At 35.4% G+C, this 20,766-nt stretch overlaps 1 long non-coding RNA gene across 1 annotated transcript; it reads left to right on the forward strand.

Moving 5' to 3' along the window:
* Positions 1 to 3,793: 3,793 nt before the first annotated feature.
* On the forward strand, positions 3,794 to 20,488 carry LOC118763292. The gene is made up of 3 exons (XR_004999043.1): positions 3,794 to 3,927; positions 5,920 to 5,926; positions 20,478 to 20,488. It is a non-coding gene; the product is annotated as an uncharacterized LOC118763292 (long non-coding RNA).
* Positions 20,489 to 20,766: the final 278 nt, after the last annotated feature.

The raw sequence follows: 20,766 nt of genomic DNA on the forward strand, positions 1-20,766 counted from the left end.
GTACTGTAATGCACAAGTATAATGCTTGAAAGTATGGAACCAAGTTTAGTGTGGTTCTGTAGCTTCAATATTTTCATTCTTTAGTTACATGTAAGCTTATGAGTTATCCCTTTTGCAGCTGAATTTTTTATGTAAAATACCATCAACGTACTAGATTTTTCCCTAAAGAATTCAGGAAAATAACGACATTAAATATTAGATTTGCTTTCACTGCTGACAAGTTTTCTAGCATGGAATCATACGCAATCCAACTATACAAGTACCCATGAAGTTCTTATATTTCTCTACGCAAATACAGCAGACTCCTTTTTAGTATGGAACGAGAATATGGTAATATAAATCAAACCTCGAATTGACCATACAAACCCTGCCAACAATACTTTGCGCTTCTTAGTAATCTTAGCAAATTTGAGTTAAAAACGGAGATGGTGAAGTTATTTTTCTTACAATTAATGCGTATGAACTACGAAGCAGAGACCACTTCAGAGAATGACTATATTTATTATGTATCGGGTGCATGGGAGAAAATTGCTCTGATGAAATGCGAAGTGTATGGATGACAGCTTCGTAAAACGTTGCCATATAATCCACCCGAGAGGAACTATGGAGGAGGAAATTAACGAAGACGTGAAGAGAAATTGTGAAAGCCGATCTCAGGATAGTGAACCTCATAAAAGAGATGACAAAAGAACTCGGCAAACAGCGAGACTCAACGTCTAAACTATGCAAGCATAGAAAACTAAACCATGCAAGCCTAGAAAACATCAGCGCAAAAATTATGCAAATGGTCATGAATGTTTAAGGGTCTCTTTGAACAAAATATAAGCATTTGGGCAATAACTATCAATGAAATAGTGTAAAACCTATCTCCAACAGTTTTATCTTTCAGCAGTATTTTGCTCTGACCATTGGTCTGAAGAATGTGTCATACCCTTCCCAGAATTTCATTCCTCAGCAATCCCCTTCATATTTTATAACGTACTAGCAGTATCGCCCGGCGTTGCTCGGGTTTGTAAGGGAAATAACTATATAAGCATTTTTAGAGATGTAAAGTATAATAGCCATCTCAATATGGCTAACCACAAAGGGGGTGTATTACTGTAGCTTTTTACGTTCTGAGATTTAATAATAAATTTTTAGAGAGTTACTTCCCTTATATATGCCAAAAATGCATTAAAAATTAGAAAAATTGATGGTAATTTTTTTTTAAATCGTAGACTCATCGTAGACGCGCGCTAATACACAGAAGGGCTCGATATGAATCACGACTATAAGATACCCGGTTTTGGTTAAACTGCACCGCAAAATGTTGGAGTAGTTAGGAATCTAAATCGTAGGAGACAGACAGCACACAACCTCACTTTTATATATAAAGATTATACATATTATACGTGGTTTGTTTTAATTTTTAAATTTCTGTTTTCATACTCACGCGGTTAGATAGTATTCTGATTTGTTTCCTATACATCGAACTCATTGTTAACAGTTATCATCGCAATTGTTTTCATATCAATTGTTTTTACTGGAGATTGGTTCTGATATTATTACACGATAGACTGTGTCCAGCAGCACAATGAGAAATGTTTTTTTTTTATCATCTTTGAGCAATTTACAATAGGGATTTGTCCTATCTTGAAGACTCAAGTCATTTCTTGGAATTCGATAATAAGCTATTGCAGCGCTTGGTACATTGCGAGAAAAACCTGCGCGAAAGATGTGAAAACCGTACAAATGTTGAGAGATTTTAATGATTTTTGGGTAGCTCAGAACACATAAATGGGCATTCCTTCGATATAGCTCGACAAGGTCGAGACATTTCACATCGAGTATTTCTGCTGGTTGTGGAGTATAGATATAACGAAATTATGCCAGCAATATCTCATTCTAAACTTGAAGAAAAAAACCCTTCCATATTTGTTTTTACCTGTTTCATGTGTGTATGTAAAATCCGCAGAAAACAGAATCGAACTATCATTTGCTTCCACGGAAATACTCGGTGAAGTGTTTTGATTTTGTCGAGTTATATCGAAAGAATGCCCATAAATGATTTCAATAATCATTAGAACGATGCTGCAGTGATATTCTGTGGAAGTGAATTCATCAGTGTCAAAAATCTCTGAAGTTGATGTGTAAAATAAAGGAGGCCGTGGACATTATTAGCCTATTGCCTCTAGGCCAGTGTTTCTAGACTACGATCAGGAAAACGCTGAAAGTAAATCAAGTTTTAGCGTGGATGTCAAAAAATTATATATATATGACACCTTGACAGTTATTTGATAAATAACACCTCTCGCTATGGCAGCTAAATGGTTAAGGTAACAATTCCTTTGAATATGTCAGCATTTTTATGTTAGCTGTAAGAACTGTATTATTAGTGAAAGTTGACTGTTTCTACCTAATTGCAGCATCGCCATACTGGATGCTGCCACTCTTGCCATGAAGTAAAACCGTTGTTGTTTGTCCAGCTACAGGCTATAATATTCCGTCTATTACTACTTCTAATGCGCTTGCTTTTCTTTCTCTGACAAAATATCAATCACTCCTGCGTTTTTACAGCTTGTGCTATCTTTCCATTGTTTCATATTTGTCTTCAGATATCTCTACCATAGTCCCATAATCTATTTTAGTTGTTTAGTAAAAGGTGGCGAAAAGCTGATAAAGAAAAAAAAATTAAGTAGTAAATTATCTCACCCAAAGAATTTTTACTTCTTCGTTTGTCTCTTTGATTTCTTCCTTATTGTCTTATCTTTTAAATAGAAAAGCAAAACAAATCGTATTTACACGTTATTCTTTCTGTAGTAAGCAAGCAACCATAAATTTCGTCAAATATCTCTTCACACGCTGAGTTAAAAACAGCTACTACGATTTCTTGCATTGATACAAGGACATACATTAAAGGGGCCGACTACAGATAATCGAATCTACCAATATTTTTTTTTCGATCCCATAAAGAACAAACCGTAATGGAATTTGAACTCAGAACACGAAGTGACACTGCAGGGAAGTTTAATATGGAAAGCTACCATTTCTAAGTCTCGCCACCCAAGTCATTTTTTCTTCATTTCTTGTAAAAAAATATCACCTTAACCAAAGAAAAGTCAGTAGATGATTGGCACAAAATCACTCAGAGACGTGATCCAGCCTCTGACCAAAAATATATTGTCTTCACTCTTTGCCATTTCCCCTACGACTTGTAGGGATCAGGACACTTTTAAGTATGCATATCCACACTCAATGAGGATATGGAAAGAAAAAGGTATGGAAGTTAGACGGTGCTCTGTAACCTTTTATCACTTGCGGTTCACTTATACTCTTTTCAAAATTCAGCTGCACAACTGAACTAAAAAGGTACTATTTAAGAAGAGTGGTCCCGGTGCGCGCACTCACGTAGTCGCGCAGGTTGTATTTGCTGCTAACCATGGTGAAGTTATTTACAAACACTGTTGTGGTAGAACCTTTGCGAGTGTTGCTTGTTGCTGTATACGTAGAGATGATGTTGACGACATTAAGATGGTGGTAGCGACGAATAGAGAGATCACCGTATGCTGTTGGACGAATGTTGATGAGTCTCCATGTGGCTGCTGTTGTGTTGTCGCTGGAACTGGCTGTGTCTTGCGTGGTCAGAGGCTAAACCTTAAAAGTTCTGGAACCGAAAGCCTTCGACTCTATGTAAAGCTAGAGTTTTATAAGGTACAGGCGGCTCACCGAAGGTTTGGAAAAGACTGTATCATGTGACCTTATCAGAAGGCTGAGATTGGTTGGGTTGCATATTGGCGCGCAATAGAGCAAGAGACAAGTTGTGCCAATACCAACCAATCAGAGTAGTGGACACAACAGGGTCCAAAAGGGCCATCGAAGGCTAGCTATTATCTACTACGTCCGTATTTATGTATATATAACAGAGAGAGAGAGGAATTTCCTTCAAGCGTACGCTACATATATATTGGACAATCCTTTAGTGGTCTTAAATTTTAAAAGTAGCTTATGGAAACCTAACATAAAGGCTCCTTCATTGGCTGATGTTGTTTATTTTATAGTTATTGTTTTCGGTTGTGTTTTTAATCGCTTTCGTTACCATTGTAACCATTAATGACATCATCAACAAAAATAACATAAACTCTATAATCATAGCGAGCTGTACTAAAATAAACCGCCTTTTTCATCATTGTTGCGGTCGTCGCTGTCATCATTATCCCGTCATTATCATCATCATTTTCGTCGACGTTGTCGTAATCATTAGCGTCATTGTCAAAATCCGTATCATATAAAAGTTAGATCTATCAATATAACTTGTTAAATAATTATGAGTCATCAATAATACTTTACTTCTTAACATCAGGATCATTATGATCAACATTGTCATCATCATCATCATCTTCAAGTGGTTTTCTACACATTCTCTCAGCTTGCAATAAATAGCAGTTATACTTCCTTCAATGACACCATATCTCGTTAAAAAATATTGTGGGTTTACGTTCATACGCCAGATAATTGCACCCAGGGGTAGCCAAGGAAACTTGCAGATCCTTGATTATAATGGCCATCAATGGCACTACTGCGGAGCACCTATGCACATCCACGTTTTCAGCAGTTTCATTAATTCTGGTCATCCTCGCCACATTCAGCGTACTTACTGTGGGACAGTACCTCAAACTTTATCCTCAACTTACTTTTTGAATGGAACTTCAGAACGTCATTGAGGGCTTAACCAAAGCTGAAAGTGTCTCTCAGTCCTCCATCCACCTTTTTTGCCGTAAAGGTTTTTGATTTAGCTACAAGGCCAGCAATTTTGAGAGAAGTTTAATTGATAACGTTGATTCTGATACTAGACCATCAATCCCAGATGGATGAAAGGCAAAGTCGACCTGCGCAGGATTTGAACTCAGAACATAATAATTCTTTCTACAATAGGAAAAAGACCTGAAACATTTGGGGTGGATCAGTCGATTACATTAATCCTAGTGTTCAGCTGGTGCATATTTTATCAATCCCAAGATCATTGAAAGGCATGACCATAGCAGAATTTTAACACAGGACATAAAACCTTAAAAAATGTTGTTAAGTACTTTGTATAGTGTGTAAGCAATATTGCCAGCTTACCACCTTTAGATAATATTTTTTGTTGTAACTTAGCAGTTCAGCTATATAAACTGATAGAATAAATACCAGGCTTTAAACGAACTAACAACTGGGATCAATGTTTTCAACTAAAACCCTCCAAAGGCAATGTCCTAGCATGGCCGTACTCCAATGACAGAAGTAAGTAAAAAGGTGAGATAAGACATAGGAATAAAGCCAACAATTCTGGGGAGATGATATCAACTATATTAACCCGAGTGCACAACTTGTACTTAATTTATCGATCCCAATTGGATGAAAGGCAAAGTCAGCCTCAGAGGAATTTGAATTCAAAATGGGAAGCCAAAATATATGCTGTTAGGTATTTTGTCCATCATGCTAACGATTGGACCAGCTTGCCTCCTTGATAGAATCATAATAACAGTTGTTACGATCATCACAGTTATTGCTGGCTTACTCATCGTTTTCCAAAATTTTTTCACACAAGACACCACCAGAAAGCTTTTTCCGAAAAAAAAAAAAGGATTACAAAATATATAAATGCACCTTCACATAGAAATATGCATATAGACATGCATTAACACAGAGGCATGCATAGAACCATACATTTGCATGTGCACACACATATACTTACACCACACATATACGTACACACACACACAATCATATCACTGCTAATGTTACATATCCCTTATATATGTTCTATGATCATAGGATATCAAAAGAAATAATTATGAATGCTGCCATGAATTTCACTCCATATATATATATGTGTGTGTGCATGTGTGCCCATATCTATAGATATCTATGGAGATATATGTGCATTTATCCATAGATAAGTGTGTGCGTGTTTTAGTTTGTGTATGTGTAGCAGATCTGTATCTATGTTATGATGTACACGTATGTGCAAGTCTAGTTTATTTTTTAGAATTTCATGAATTTCTAAATAGATATCAGAATTACTCTCAAAGCTATTTTATAAATTTTGTATTTATTACCTGTGTCTTTTTTTCTTCTTTTTTTTATGACCATTAATTTGTCAAATATGTTTTGGTTATGAAGAAAACAAACAAAACATCTTTCAAAATGTTTTTCAATGAAATATGCATTTAAGTTTATAGCGAAGATATTTTGAAATGCAACAGTTTGTTGTTTGCTTCTGTACACTTCCACAAACAAACAGAGCCCTTAAATGAGTCAGCAAAGGGCTATCTATATAAAATGCTTGAAATGGATGAAATAGCAGCCAAATCTTTTAAACACCTGAGCACCTGAAAAAAGAAGGACACAACAGAAATTGTAAACCTACATATATTGAAATTTGAGATGCCTATGGGTGAAATATCATTCACCTCATAAATAAACCTAAAATCAATTTAAGTCGTGAAGAACTATTCATATCCTTCATTTAAGCACCATAGCTTAACTAACATGCTATTTTTTATATTCAATTTCTTGTTACTAGATAAGCTTTCTTCTTCAAGCCACCACTACCAAAATAAGTTTCACTACACACCACCAGAGGAAGGTGCAATGGCCCAGTGGTTAGGGCTGTGGACTCACGGTTGGAGGATTGCGGTTTCGATTCCCAGACTGGGCGTTGTGTGTGTTTATTGAACGAAAATGTCTAAAAAGTTCTATGAGGCTCCAGCAGGGGGTGCTGGCAACCCCTTTTGTACTCTTTTGCCACAACTTTCTTTCACTCTCTCTCTTCCTGTTTCTTGAGTAACACTGCAATGGATTGGCATCCTGTCCAGCTGCGGGGAACATATAAGCCACAGAAACCAGGAAACCAGGCCCATGAACCTGGCTAGGCTTGAAAAGGGTGACGATTTTTTACGTTACACACCACCAGGAATCTCTCACCTCCATAACATTTGGTATGTCTTTAATTTCATGCTGCCTGTCTGCCAATGGCATCAATGTAATTAATTTAGAGGTGTTCATCATCTCTCAAAGGGCAAAAATGTCTAAAATAAAGCATTTGATATGGCCTTGTATTCAGCACAATAGCAATGACCAGCAGAAGCCAGCCTGCATTGGGCAATAACTTTTTGTTCCTCAGTAGAATTTCCTTTCATATTGAAACTATCTTACAATGGAACGAAAGCAACTCCCACATAGGCAGAAAAGCACTGCTGCAGATCCTTATCCTCACAATTAGAAGAATTAGAAAAGTAATCAGAATCTCCACACAAAAGGTTTCGAATAAATTTGTGGATTTCTTTGGATATTTGATACTGTCGATACAAGGGTTGTATTGCATATTCTTTTGAATGACAGCATCCAGATGAGATTGTTAAACCGTCACCATCATATATGAAAACCCACCAAGCTTTGTGCAAAAATGGTTCAGCTAAATAATTTCCAGTCATAGTAGACATACTTCAAAGTTCCTTTGATGAAATACATATTTATGTGAAGCCTTAATTCCCATTCTAGGCAAAGGTTGTGCTGTTAAATATAAATGATCACGACGTAAGTAGTACCTGCATCACGCTGACCTTATCTATGCTGAGGGTCTTGTCCTCTTAGCTCATCAACATCTGTTGCTGTCCTCTTAGAATACTGCAGATAAGGTTGAGCCATTTCTCAATGCAAAGATTATTCGATACATGACTGTCAATGAAGATGAAATCATATGTAAATGCATTTCAATGATAGTATACAATACAAAGATATCAATGACTTTAAGTACTTTGGGTCTTATGCTGCTGACATTAAGAAAATCTTTCTAACATGCAATTGGATAGGACATGCAATTGAATGTTCATAACAATCTATTTAAGTCAAGTATCTTTAATATTGGGTTGTCAGGAAAGTTCCTGCCAATTTTTAAAGGAAAGAAAATAGTCAATTAATACTTGCCATTACATTTTTAATAAACCAAATATCAACATTTTGTTACACAATGCGTCTTTATCTTTCCTTTAACTTGAAAATACCCTCTTTTCAGAATTGAGGTAGTTTCATGGCAAAGAATTCATCGAGGTATCTTTTTATATCATCCAAGAAATTGAAATTTTTACCATTAAGACCATTCTGCAGAGACCTGAATAAGTGGAAATCCGAAGGAGTAATATCTGGTGAATATGGAGGATGAGATGGGGTAACACATCCCAGTCGAGCTGCAGCAATTTTTGTCTGATTCCCAAAGCATCAAGTGCCGAAAATGAACTTTCTTATCTTCCATTTTAAAGAGTTACAGAATTAACACAGGTTGTAGGAACATAAACCTTCTTCCATGATAGCTTCTTAAGATAGCTTAAACTGTGCTCTAAAAGGAAGTGTAGTCAAATCCTATTTTATGGACTTAACCATGTTCTAAAATATGTCGAAAGGTAAGCTACTATAAATCGGCACAAACTTTCCGGACAACCCAATATTTTATGGAACGGCAAAATCATAAAAGCACCAGACAAAGTACCATATGTATTTCACTATAGTCTTTTACATTTTGTTCAAATCCAAATGAAGTCAACAATGTCATTTTCCTTTCAGTGGTTGATAGAATAAAGTACCATTCAAATACAGAAATTGATACAAAAGACCATACCACTCCAACATTTAAGGCTTTGTGTCTATATTAAGACAAAATTTTTAAAGAATAAGATAGGGAACAAGATTTCATAGAATTCATGCTTTGCCAAATTGCATAGTGTAGCAAATTTTTGAGAATTTGCTACAAGTACAAACTGAAACTGTTTTGAAAATGCATCTCTGATGTGAATAGTCACAGAGCGCTGAACAAAATACTTTGCAGTATTTAAAGCATATCTCTTATATCCTGGTTCCAACACAAATCAAGACAACTTGACATTCATCCTCTCAGAGTCAGTAGAATAAATAGCATTCAAGTATTGTGGCTGATATAATTGACTGTTACAATCCCCCAAAATCTGTGATGTTGTGCCTATGTTAGAAAACATAAACATTACTTGATGCCATCTAATTTTGTAGGAGACAAGAAATATGAGATATGAACTGTGTGTTTTCCCAAAGTTAGTTATGATTGCAAAACAATCAGTTCAAAAGTAAAATCTGATTAATAATTTTCTTTTCCTGGGACAGGAACATAACTCTGATCAGTCCAATTCATTTTTATTTCAAAATTCAGGATTTTTGCCTTGCTGAAAGAAACTTATTGAACGTTATATACTTAGACATTTTTTGTGTTTTTTTCTTAAATGTAAAACTGTTATATCACACGTTCCGATGGCCTCTACTCAACTCCAGATGTCTAGACTTCTACCTCTATATCTACGTACTGGGCTAGCCTACTTCATCATCTGGGGGCGTCCACACAACAAAAACATAATAACAATATGAAATAATAATCTTCCAAAGGTTTGATATGAGATTATATCAGATTTTGGTGTGCATTTTTCTTTGTATATATTCACTTTTGCAGTATAGTTCAGATATCTCATAGTCTAACCCAGCAGACAATAGAACTACAGTGTGATCGCTCAATCAAATTTCCTGCAAATTATAACACATAGCCTTAAAAGGAGAGGGACACAGATTATGTAGTACAAGATACACAATACTCAAGAGAGATATGAGATGATTATGGCCAGAATATTGTTGAACATAGGTATGCACAATCAGCATTGATCTAGGATTTAAACTACAGCAACTGTCTCAATTGAACATTAACTTCACTAAGACATCATTTATCTCCTGTGTTCTCAAAGTTTTTTAATACAAGCTGGACAGTTTGACACTGAACTTGTGTAGACAGAATTTTGTAAGAATATTATTAGGTGATTCAGATATTCACTGAAGAACAGTTCTGGTTCAGGGATGCTGACGTAACCAATTCATTGGGGTTTTTTTGGTTTTTTGTGGGAGGTTCTGTTATTCTAGAGAAGGCTGCACATTATATAATCCTTTAATATCTTACACCACACAATATTAACATGATTTAATTTAGTAAAAGCCATAATAGATATTTTAATAATTTTTTAAAAATTCTAGCCTGAACATTATTTTGAGAAGAAATAAGTTCTAACCACAAGGTGCTTCATTTGCATTAACTTAATTAAAACTAATTAGAACATATTACAAATAATTTTTCTTCATTTTTTTTCCAAATATACTTTTCATCACAAATAATTTCATTAAAATTAAAATAAGAAATGGAAATATTTTTATTGTATTAATGAAACTTTCTATTCTTAGATGGTAACTCCAAACATGGCTTAGTTTAATTGCCACTACTTGTCTCTTGGGTGCAGTTGGACTAGATTTCCAGCAAGAGGACACCACAATTACTTGATGCATAAGATTTCAGGCCATTTTCTTATGTATAGTCACTATTTGTCTGAAAGTACAGGAGGAAAAAAAAATGTTTCCTAGTAAAGGTGATCCTGGGGTATAACTTAACTCCCTTTCCTTTGGTCCAATGAGGATAACATTTCAAAAAGCCCACCAAAGATAAGACATCAGGGATCAAAGTAGCTCTCAGCAACAACACTGGAGTTGTGGTCTTTTCCTCTCTCCTATATCCAGCACACAAAAATTAAAGAAATATCAAAATATCAGAATACAAGCCAATCATAGATTAATTATCCTCTAAAATGTGTGATAATAACAAAAAGATCTACATGATCACAGTTGATCCATAAAATAGCAATAATGCAATGAGAGGATAGACTGATACCTTTTTACTGTATCTGAGAGAGAGTTTACATAAATAGCAATAGTAAAGAGAGCATATCACACATGGCCCAATGTTTCCACCTTTAATTGATTTGCTACTTACTCACTTATTTATAAACCAATTACAGCAAATAATTATTAACATAGTAGCTATTAGCCGTTATTATATGCATGGTTCATGCTTTGAGAAGTTTAACAGTTAGATGTCCTTTGTATTATTACTACTTAAAACTAATCTACAGAGTGGATGAAGTATATTTTTATATATTTGTAACATATTTTACCATATTTGTACAGCAGAATGCTTTTCTGCCACAAGCTACTCTGCAGTAGAGACCAAATGATTAAATCTTTTTAAAAAAATTTTTTTTAATGTTATATCAAATAACATCATAAATGATGTTATAGGTGCAGGGTTCAGTCCCACTGTGTGGCATCTTGGGCAAGTGTCTTCTGCTACAGCCCCGGACCGACCAATGCCTTGTGAGTGGATTTGGTAGACGAAACTGAAAGAAGCCTGTCGTATGTATATATATATATATATATATATATATATTATATATATATATATATATATATATATGTATGTGTGTGTGTGTATGTGTGTGTGTTTGTGTGTCTGTTTTGTCCCCCTCGCGTTGCTTGACAACCGATGCTAGTGTGTTTACGTCCCCATCACTTAGTGGTTCAGCAAAAGAGACTGATAGAATAAGTACTGGGCTTACAAAGAATAAGTCCCGGGGTCAATTTGCTCGACTAAAGGCGGTGCTCCAGCATGGCTGCAGTCAAATGACTGAAACAAGTAAAAGAGTAAAGAGTAAATGAACATTTGATGCCCAGCTACCAATGAAAATATTGTTTGTTCCTTCTCGAGCCACACCTGGTTCATAAGGGCTGGTTTCCCTGTTTCCTTGACATATAGGTTCCCCACCTGGATGGGACACCAGTCATCGCAGGTGAGCTGCAAGATGCAGGAGGAAAGGGTGAGAGAAAGTTGTGGTGAAAGTGTTCACTCATAAACACACACATTGCCCGGTCTGAGATTTGAACCCGTGATCCCTCAACTGCGAGTCCACTGCTCTAACCACTAGGCCATGTGCCTCCACAATGAAAATATAGTTGTCATAATTATTAAACAAATAATGCATTTACTTCATGATAATCTCAGTTTCCTCAACTATGTTCTATAATATATTAGAATTTACCCTATATGAAATTAACTGCTTTAGGACATGCAAAATTCACAGAGGAAGTATACTCTTTTACTTGCTTCAGTCATTTGACTGCGGCCATGCTGGAGCACCACCTTTAGTCGAGCAAATCAACCCTGGGACTTATTCTTTGTAAGCCCAGTACTTATTCTATTGGTCTCTTTTGCCGAACCGCTAAGTGAGTGGGACATAAACACACTAGCATCGGTTGTCAAGCAATGCTAGGGGGACAAACACAGACACACAAACACACACATATATATATATATACATATATACGACAGGCTTCTTTCAGTTTCCGTCTACCAAATCCACTCACAAGGCATTGGTCGGCTCGGGGCTATAGCAGAAGACACTTGCCCAAGATACCACGCAGTGGGACTGAACCCGGAACCATGTGGTTGGTTAGCAAGCTACTTACCACACAGCCACTCCTGCGCATTTTAATTCATGGACTATGATGCTATTAGCGAAAAGGTTTTACCAATTAAAGTAGAGTGGCCCCCATGTTCTTGAGTTAAACCTCAAATAACTTGCATCTCATCAGTGATGGTCAGCTATATTGTCTAATTAATATTAGTTTTCCATTATAAGTCTTTCTTCTACAGGCTTTTACTTGATCTAAGATGTTTATGATTTAACACATACACATATACATATATACATACATATATATATGTGTGTGTGTGTGTGTGTGTGGGTGGGTGTGGGTGAGTGTGTATGTATGACCGTGTGTGTGTTTCATAGAGAATAAAAGTCTTTGTTGTTAGTTACTTCTCAATATAAGTATATTACCCAGATATGTAAACATTACTTCATAATGTTCTATACACAATAAGGCTGGATATCACTTTAGATCTTTTATAAATAAAGGGAATATGTACAAAGCACAAGAGAAAAAAAAAAGGCATCAAACCAACATTGAGGTTTGAAAAGAAATGGATATTGCTAATATCCAAACTAAGGTAATATTTTTCTATTTAATTGTACCTAAGTTGAGTATGTAGAATTCTTAAGAATTCACATAAAATTTGAAATAAACCAGTGGAAGTTTTTCACAAACAACAAACTAGCTATTATGGTTTATCCATTCTCAACTTAATTCTACAAAATTTTTTTTTTTTATGTGCAGATAAGGTAAATTGGAGCAGGTCAGCTCAAGAGAATATTGAACCACAAGCCAAAGACCATAAGATTTTAATCATATCCACAGAGAAAAACAAATCAAAATAATGATGAAAAAATCAATTAACACTCTTACTTCGTTCAACCTTGATATAATACAATATACGCAGCAATGGTTATGTGTACTTGACAAATGTTACATTGCAGAACAAAGGAAAATTCTTATACACCACATACCAAAATTTTCAGTGATATTCTCATATCTGGTGATGTTGACTTTCTCATTAATGGTGATGTAAAGGCAGCAAACTGGCAAAAGTATTAGCAGCATTTGGTCCATTCTGAGTTCAAATTCTGCTAAGATCGACTTTGCCTTTCATGCATTTGAGGTTGAGGAAATAAGTATCAGCTGAGTTTTGGGGGTCATTGTAATAAACTAGCCCACTCCTCCAAAATTCCAGGCTTTGTTTTTATGGTAGAAAAGATTATTGTTGGCATAGATGATGATCGTCTCATTTTCTTCATCATTTCCCATCCACTTTTAAATGCTCCCATGGGTACAACAGAATTTCCTGAGGCTTATTTTCTAACCAGATGCCCTTTCTGTCACCAACACTTACCTGTTTCAAACAAACACAAGAATTTATGCATACTTTAATAATGTCTAGAGGACTTTTATATTTGGCAAGATTTGTGAGGCATTTGTTATTTGTTTTCAGTTAGTGGTATGGCTGAGTAATGAAAAAAAAAGAAGCTTTCTAGATGATGATGATGATAACGATAATGATGATAACTATGATGATGATAACGATGATGACAACTATGATGATGATGAAACAAATGGGGGAAATGTGATTTTTGGGATCACATTCTTTTCTGACCTTGCATCAAGATTTTCATTCATTAACCAATATAACCAATGTACCATGCAATGATGAAGCTAGGAGCTATTGTTGAGCTGACATTCTCAAGCTGTGAATGTTTGTTTTTGCTGCTGGTTAGTTCCCAGTCAAACTTAATAGTGAAGATCTACGAGATGAAAGATTTTCCATCCTTGCCTACCTCATCAGTTGTTTTTCATGCATAAATATTTAGGATTACATTATCCAATGACTAGTTCCCTTTTTTAAAATCAATATCATATGATTTATGGTTACCATATGTAACCCAGTTTAGAATACTTACACAATGTCTCCCAAAAAGAAGCTACAAGAGTTAAAATACAACTGCAGAAAACCCATCCACCCCACATTAACATAAAATAGCATATCCACAACAATATAACACTGCTGCTGAGGATGATTTCATGGCTATTTAGCTGCTATTTCTAATATACTGTGTTATCATATAGGCTGGTTGTTTTCACTTTTATCATCATAAGTATTTTTGGCAAATCCATAACCGTTTGCAATCCTTTAACGTTTACATAAAGAATAATAGGGCTTGCTTTAAGTGACACCTTACTTGAGTAAATAAATATGCCCAAGTTTTCTCTGCAGTAAATGGTGTGTTGTAATCCTTATGTTTATGATTCAAAGTATAATTTTTTTTTCTTGGCACTTGGTATTATTATTCATCCCAATTTAGACTATAAATATTGACTGAGAACTGTTCATCGGATTGAGCTAAGAAAGTTTTTATAACTAAAGGGAAAAAAATTTATGGCAAAAGGAATACCAGTATTATTTTCTAATGTACCACCACAAATTATTTTCCATCTATGCTCGGATAGACTTATCCCTTTTACAGATCCATTGACCTGAAGCTTGGCAGTTTTAAAGAAAGTATCTTACCTTTTTATTTCTTAACCATAAGTGCAGGTATAGCAATTATTAGCAGGTGTAGCAGTGTGCTAAGCAGTTAGCTTCCTACCACGTGATTTCAGATTCACTCTCACTGCACGGCACCTTAGGCAATGTCTTCCAGTGCACTCACTGGCTGACCAAAGCTTTGTGAGTGATGTTAGTAGATTGAAACTGAAAGAAACCTTTGTGCTTGTGTGTGTATATATATAATCATATATATATATATATATGTGTGTGTGTGTGTGTGTGTGTGTGTGTGTGTGTATGTATATATATATATGTCCAAAATGGTCATGACTTCTGGTACTTGACTGATGAAAGAAAGCCAAGAATGACCTGTCTTTTTTTTAACTGTCCTAATTGTTGTTTCTCTTGACTGCCTTTGTGTCATCTATCTGTCCAAGCGTTTTAATGCCTTCTATTGCGGTTTTGTTCCATTTTGATATATATATGTATATATATATATAATTATATATGTATGTATGAATGCATATCTGTATGTATTATATATATGTATAGGCGCAGGAGTGGCTGTGTGATAAGTAGCTTGCTAACCAACCACATGGTTCCGGATTCAGTCCCACTGCATGGCATCTTGGGCAAGTGTCTTCTGCTATAGCCCCGGGCCGACCAATGCCTTGTGAGTGGATTTGGTAGATGGAAACTGAAAGAAGCCTGTCGTATATATGTATATATATATATATGTGTGTGTGTATGTGCTAAAGGCGGTGCTCCAGCATGGCCGCAATCAAATGACTGAAACAAGTAAAAGAGTAAAAGAGTAAAAGAGTATATATACATGAATGTATATATCTCTCTATATATAAACGGCAGTTTGTCTGTGCGTGTTTCTGTGTGTCTGTTTGCTTGTACCCTCACTCTGACCACGGCTTTCAACCGATTCTGATGAAACTTGACACACACATAGCCCAATGTCCTAATTCAAAACTAACGCAGCAAAAATTTTGAAAAGTTCTCCCAGTTCTGAAAAAAATCGATAAATTCGACATGGGGTCGAGAATCAGAAACACAAACCGCAAACTGTCTAGGGGACGCAACTCCACCTTTTTTTACTCTCAAAAAAAATTTACCATCATTTTTTTCCATTTTTTTGCTATTTTTTGGCTATAACTCTCTAAAAATGCTTTATAGTTATTTCCCTTACAAACCTGAGCAACGCCGGGCGATACTGCTAGTGTATGTATATATGTATATATACATAATACATACACACACACACAGATATATATATATATATATATATATGTGTGTGTGTTACAGTCTCCTTTCCTTGACATCATGTGATAGTTGTAAGTAAGCATCATCAGCACATAAAGGATGTCCACTGTTACAGATCTTCTAAGATATGTCTAACCAGTAGAGAGTGGTGGAAAATGAAACTCAAATATCAAATATCATCTCAGAAATAAGCTCAACATTTTTAGTTTTTAATATAAAGAGGTATGAGTTGAATGGGTATATAATATGGTAGATTTCCACATCCTTTGATCCTACTTCATATGTTTTGTAAAGAATAACAAACAACCTGAGATCTTAAAGCAATACTTTCTCCCATTACATTCATAGTCTCTCTCTCTCTCTCTCTCTCTCTCTCTCTTTCTCTCTTCTTTTTTATTACCAGTTTCAGCCAGAGCCTGCGGTCATGCTGGTGCACAACCATTAATGCGGCGAGCTGGCAGACTCGTTAACACGCCGGGCGAAATGCATAGCCGTATTTCATCTGCTGTTATGTTCTGAGTTCAAATTCCGCCGAGGTCGACTTTGCCTTTCATCCTTTCGGGGTCGATAAATTAAGTACTAGTTACGCCCTGGGGTCGATGTAATCGACATAATCCGTTTGTCCCCTCTGTGTTTAGCCCCTTGTGGGCAGTAGTGAAATACATTAATGCGACTGCTTATTTATCTTAAACTCACTTCCTAATGCTGTCACCACAATTAGCCCCAAGGAAGTAGGGAGTTGGACAGAGCTGCCCTTCTTTGAATCTCTTTCCGTGATGTGAGTTCATCTGGTATATCAAATAAAAATTTGTTCAGTTGCTGTTTGAAGACAATTATATCTACACATTATAGATCTTTGAAGCCTTTTAGCAATGTACTGAAAAGTTGGGGACCTTTCAATGCTAAGCTGTTAAAGTATTAGGCTCCTACTCTAGGAGGAATATCCATGGAACAATGCAATGGGGGCCAAGTCTCGTGATTGATATAACTTTCAGTCCCAAAGTTTGGTGCTAGATTTTCCAGGATCCTCCATATATATTACATTTCATGACTCCTCTCCAGGGAGTAGATCCTCAGTACTTTTAGCCTCTCCTAGTAGTCTATCTGTTGCACTGAGGCAATCTTCATTGGTCAGTTAAAGCTGAGGCAGTGTCACGTGACAACTTGCTGTGGCTGCCTGCTGGAGCCTAGTAGCAGGTATTTGAAGGGAAAAAAATTTGACAAGGCAGTCAGTCGCCTGCTGACACTTGTTGATGCTACATAGAAGAGGCCAGGGAACAGAAGAAAGAAGGAGAAAGAAGACATGCACCAAATACCAGAGCTGAAGACACTTCCGAAAGTCGGGGGCACACCACGTCAAAATGGTAGAGGAGTAGGGGCCGAAACCAGTAGAAGAGTAGGTTCCTCCTGATGATGTCTTGAGCTATCTGGATCCTATAAAGGAGCTGTTGTGGTAGCAGACCACAAAACACGGTTGAAATTCCCCATAGGTATTTTCATCAGTCACCATCACAACACATCTTATTTTACAATCAACTTTCAGCCATTCACATCACAAGTCCTTAGCAGTACATTCTTTTTCCTTGCACTTAGTGGTTGATGGTTTTCATTGATAGTTGTTAACTCAGATGAAGTTACACTATTTGTCTTCAACAAATACACATATGTACTTACATTATACATATGCATTACATTTGTATTATATACATACACATAATATATAAAGTACTTTATATACATGTATACAATAAACATATATGGCCATATTATATACTATCAACACACCACAAAAACACGTGCGTGTGTGGGCGTGCACACATATATATATGTCTATATGACAACAGCCCTCCCTAAGGTATTATTCTATTAATAATATTTGTGTCTCTATTCTCCTTTTAACAATTTAATAACACGTTTTACACTTATGATAGATACTGACTTACTTATTAAGAGTACTGCTGGTAGCAGGAACTTGAAAGGGTTAAATTAGCACAAAAACTCACACAAGAGTATATATATATATATATATATTATATATATATATATACTCATGTATATATATATATATATATATATATATATGTGTGTGTGTACATATCTATCTATCTATCTATATATATATATATATATATATATATACATATATACACACACACATATTTATATATAAATATATGCATGCATATATATATATACATATTCGTGTGTGTGTGTTTGCATGTGCATGTATATGTAAAATATATAGGAATAGATAGATAGATGGATATATATATACATATACATATATATCATCATCATCATCATTGTTTAACATACATCTACCATTCCTGGCTTATATATCTATGTGTATATGTATATGTGTGTGTGTATGTGTGTAAGTATTATATATATATATATTATATATATATATATATATATTATATATATATATAGATAGATAGATAGATAGATAGGTATATATACATACACACATGCATATATGTATGTATATATATATATGCATATATGTATATACATACATGCATATATGTATATACATATATGCATATATATACATATATAGATAGATAGATAGATAGATAGATAGATAGATAGATAGATAGGTATATATACATACACACATGCACATATATACACACATGCATATATGTATATACATATATGTATACATGCATATATATATATGCATATATACATGTGCATATATATATACATATATACACATATGTGCACACGTGTGTGTGTGTGTGTACAAGGTAGCTATGGCAAATACTTCAAGCAGTATTATAGATTTAAAAAAAAAAACATTAATGCTGCATCATAAAAGATTAGGCAAAACCCATAGCCATTAGAATTAGATGGTGAAAAACTTCATTCCATTAACTGTCCTAGGAACAATGCAAAGTAAGATTATTGATTTGAATTAATATACCTTGTATATAATGTTATTTCCTTCTTTATTTTTACCAGACCCCAGTTTAAAAAGAAGTAACAATTACAGAAAATCACCTATGACACATAAAGGAATAAATTTCTAAAACTTGTTTTCTATAGATCATATAGACTAGTTTCTTTACTTATTATAAAATGAGATTCATTGTATCAATATTCAAAACTCTGCATGTGTGTGTGTGTTTGTGTGTGTGTGTGTTTGTGTGTGTGTGTGGTGTGTGTGTGTGTGTGTGTGTGTGTGTGTGTGTGTATTTATCTATATGTATATTTTTATAAATATATATATATATATGCTCTTATATAACAGGTATGTGTGAGTGAGCGTTCGTATGTGTGTGTCTGAGAAAGAGTGTGTTAACAGAAACTTAATATAACATATGTGTGTGTGTGTGTGTGTGTAGACATATATAGACACAAATACACACATATGTATACATGCAATATAGGTGTGTAGTTGTTGTGTGTGTGTGTATGTGTGTGTGTGTATTTATATATATGTATATTTTTATAAACATATATATGCTCTTATATAACAGGTATGTGTGAGTGTTTGTATGTGTGTGTCTGAGAAAGAGTGTGTTAACAAAAATTTAATATAACATCATATGTGCATGTGTGTGTATATGTGTGTGTATGTGTACGTGTGTGCGTGTGTGTGTAGACATATATAGACACAAATACACACATATTTATACATGCAATATATGTGTGTAGTTGTTGTTGTTGTATGTTTCTGTTTAAACAATGAGGGAAAAAAACATTAGGCAAAGCACTCAACGTATAGGTACAGAGTATTTCGTTTTTAGGAACCCAGTGCTTCTTAGAATACTACTCTCATTTCCTCACCAGAGTTTCTTAAAGTGCATTAGATTTGATAGAAGTTCAAGACATATGTCAGCGGACAGGATAGGATTTCAATAGGAGGTGGTAGTTGTCAGTTGTAATAGTGGACTAATAAACGGTCATCTAGTACATATTGAAGTCAATGGGAGGTAGCTCAAAGAAAAGAGGAACACAGGTAGGCTGAGTTTACCCCATCACACCTAGTTAGAAACATGCAATAACTCTGTGAGGTATGTAGATATAGTGGCCTAATCCTTTATTCCGTGACTTAAGAATGTGTCCCTATTCCCTTGTTTGTTCCTTCTCGAACCACGCCTGGCTCATAAGGGCCGATTTCCTAGTTTCCTTGGCGTATAGGTTCCCCACCTGGACGGGACGCCGGTCCGTCGCAGGTGAGCTACAAGATGGAGGAGGAAAGAGTGAGAGAAAGTTGTGGCAAAAGTGTCAGCAGAAGTTCACCATTACCTTCTGCCAGAGCCGCTCGGAGCTTAGGTGTTTCGCTCATAAAAACACACATCACCCGGTCTGAGATTCGAACCTGCTATCCCTCGACCGTGAGTCCACTGTTCTAACCACTAGGCCAAGTGCCTCCACTCACTATTCCCTTGCTTTTTCCCCTAAGGTTCTCAACCACTGTTTTCATCAGTGGACCCCTTTGATTACTATTTTATTCTGGTGGACCCCATAGCCATTTGATGCTTAAAAAACTAGTTTTATAAAAACTTCTTTCAAAATTCCAATTTTGTTCTTCACATTTTAACTTGTGAATGTTGAACTCTTTACTCTCTTTTACTCTTTTACTTGTTTCCGTCATTTGACTGCGGCCATGCAGGAGCACCACCTTTAGT

Source organism: Octopus sinensis, linkage group LG4, assembly GCF_006345805.1.
Source record: "Octopus sinensis linkage group LG4, ASM634580v1, whole genome shotgun sequence".
Lineage (NCBI taxonomy): Eukaryota > Metazoa > Mollusca > Cephalopoda > Octopoda > Octopodidae > Octopus > Octopus sinensis.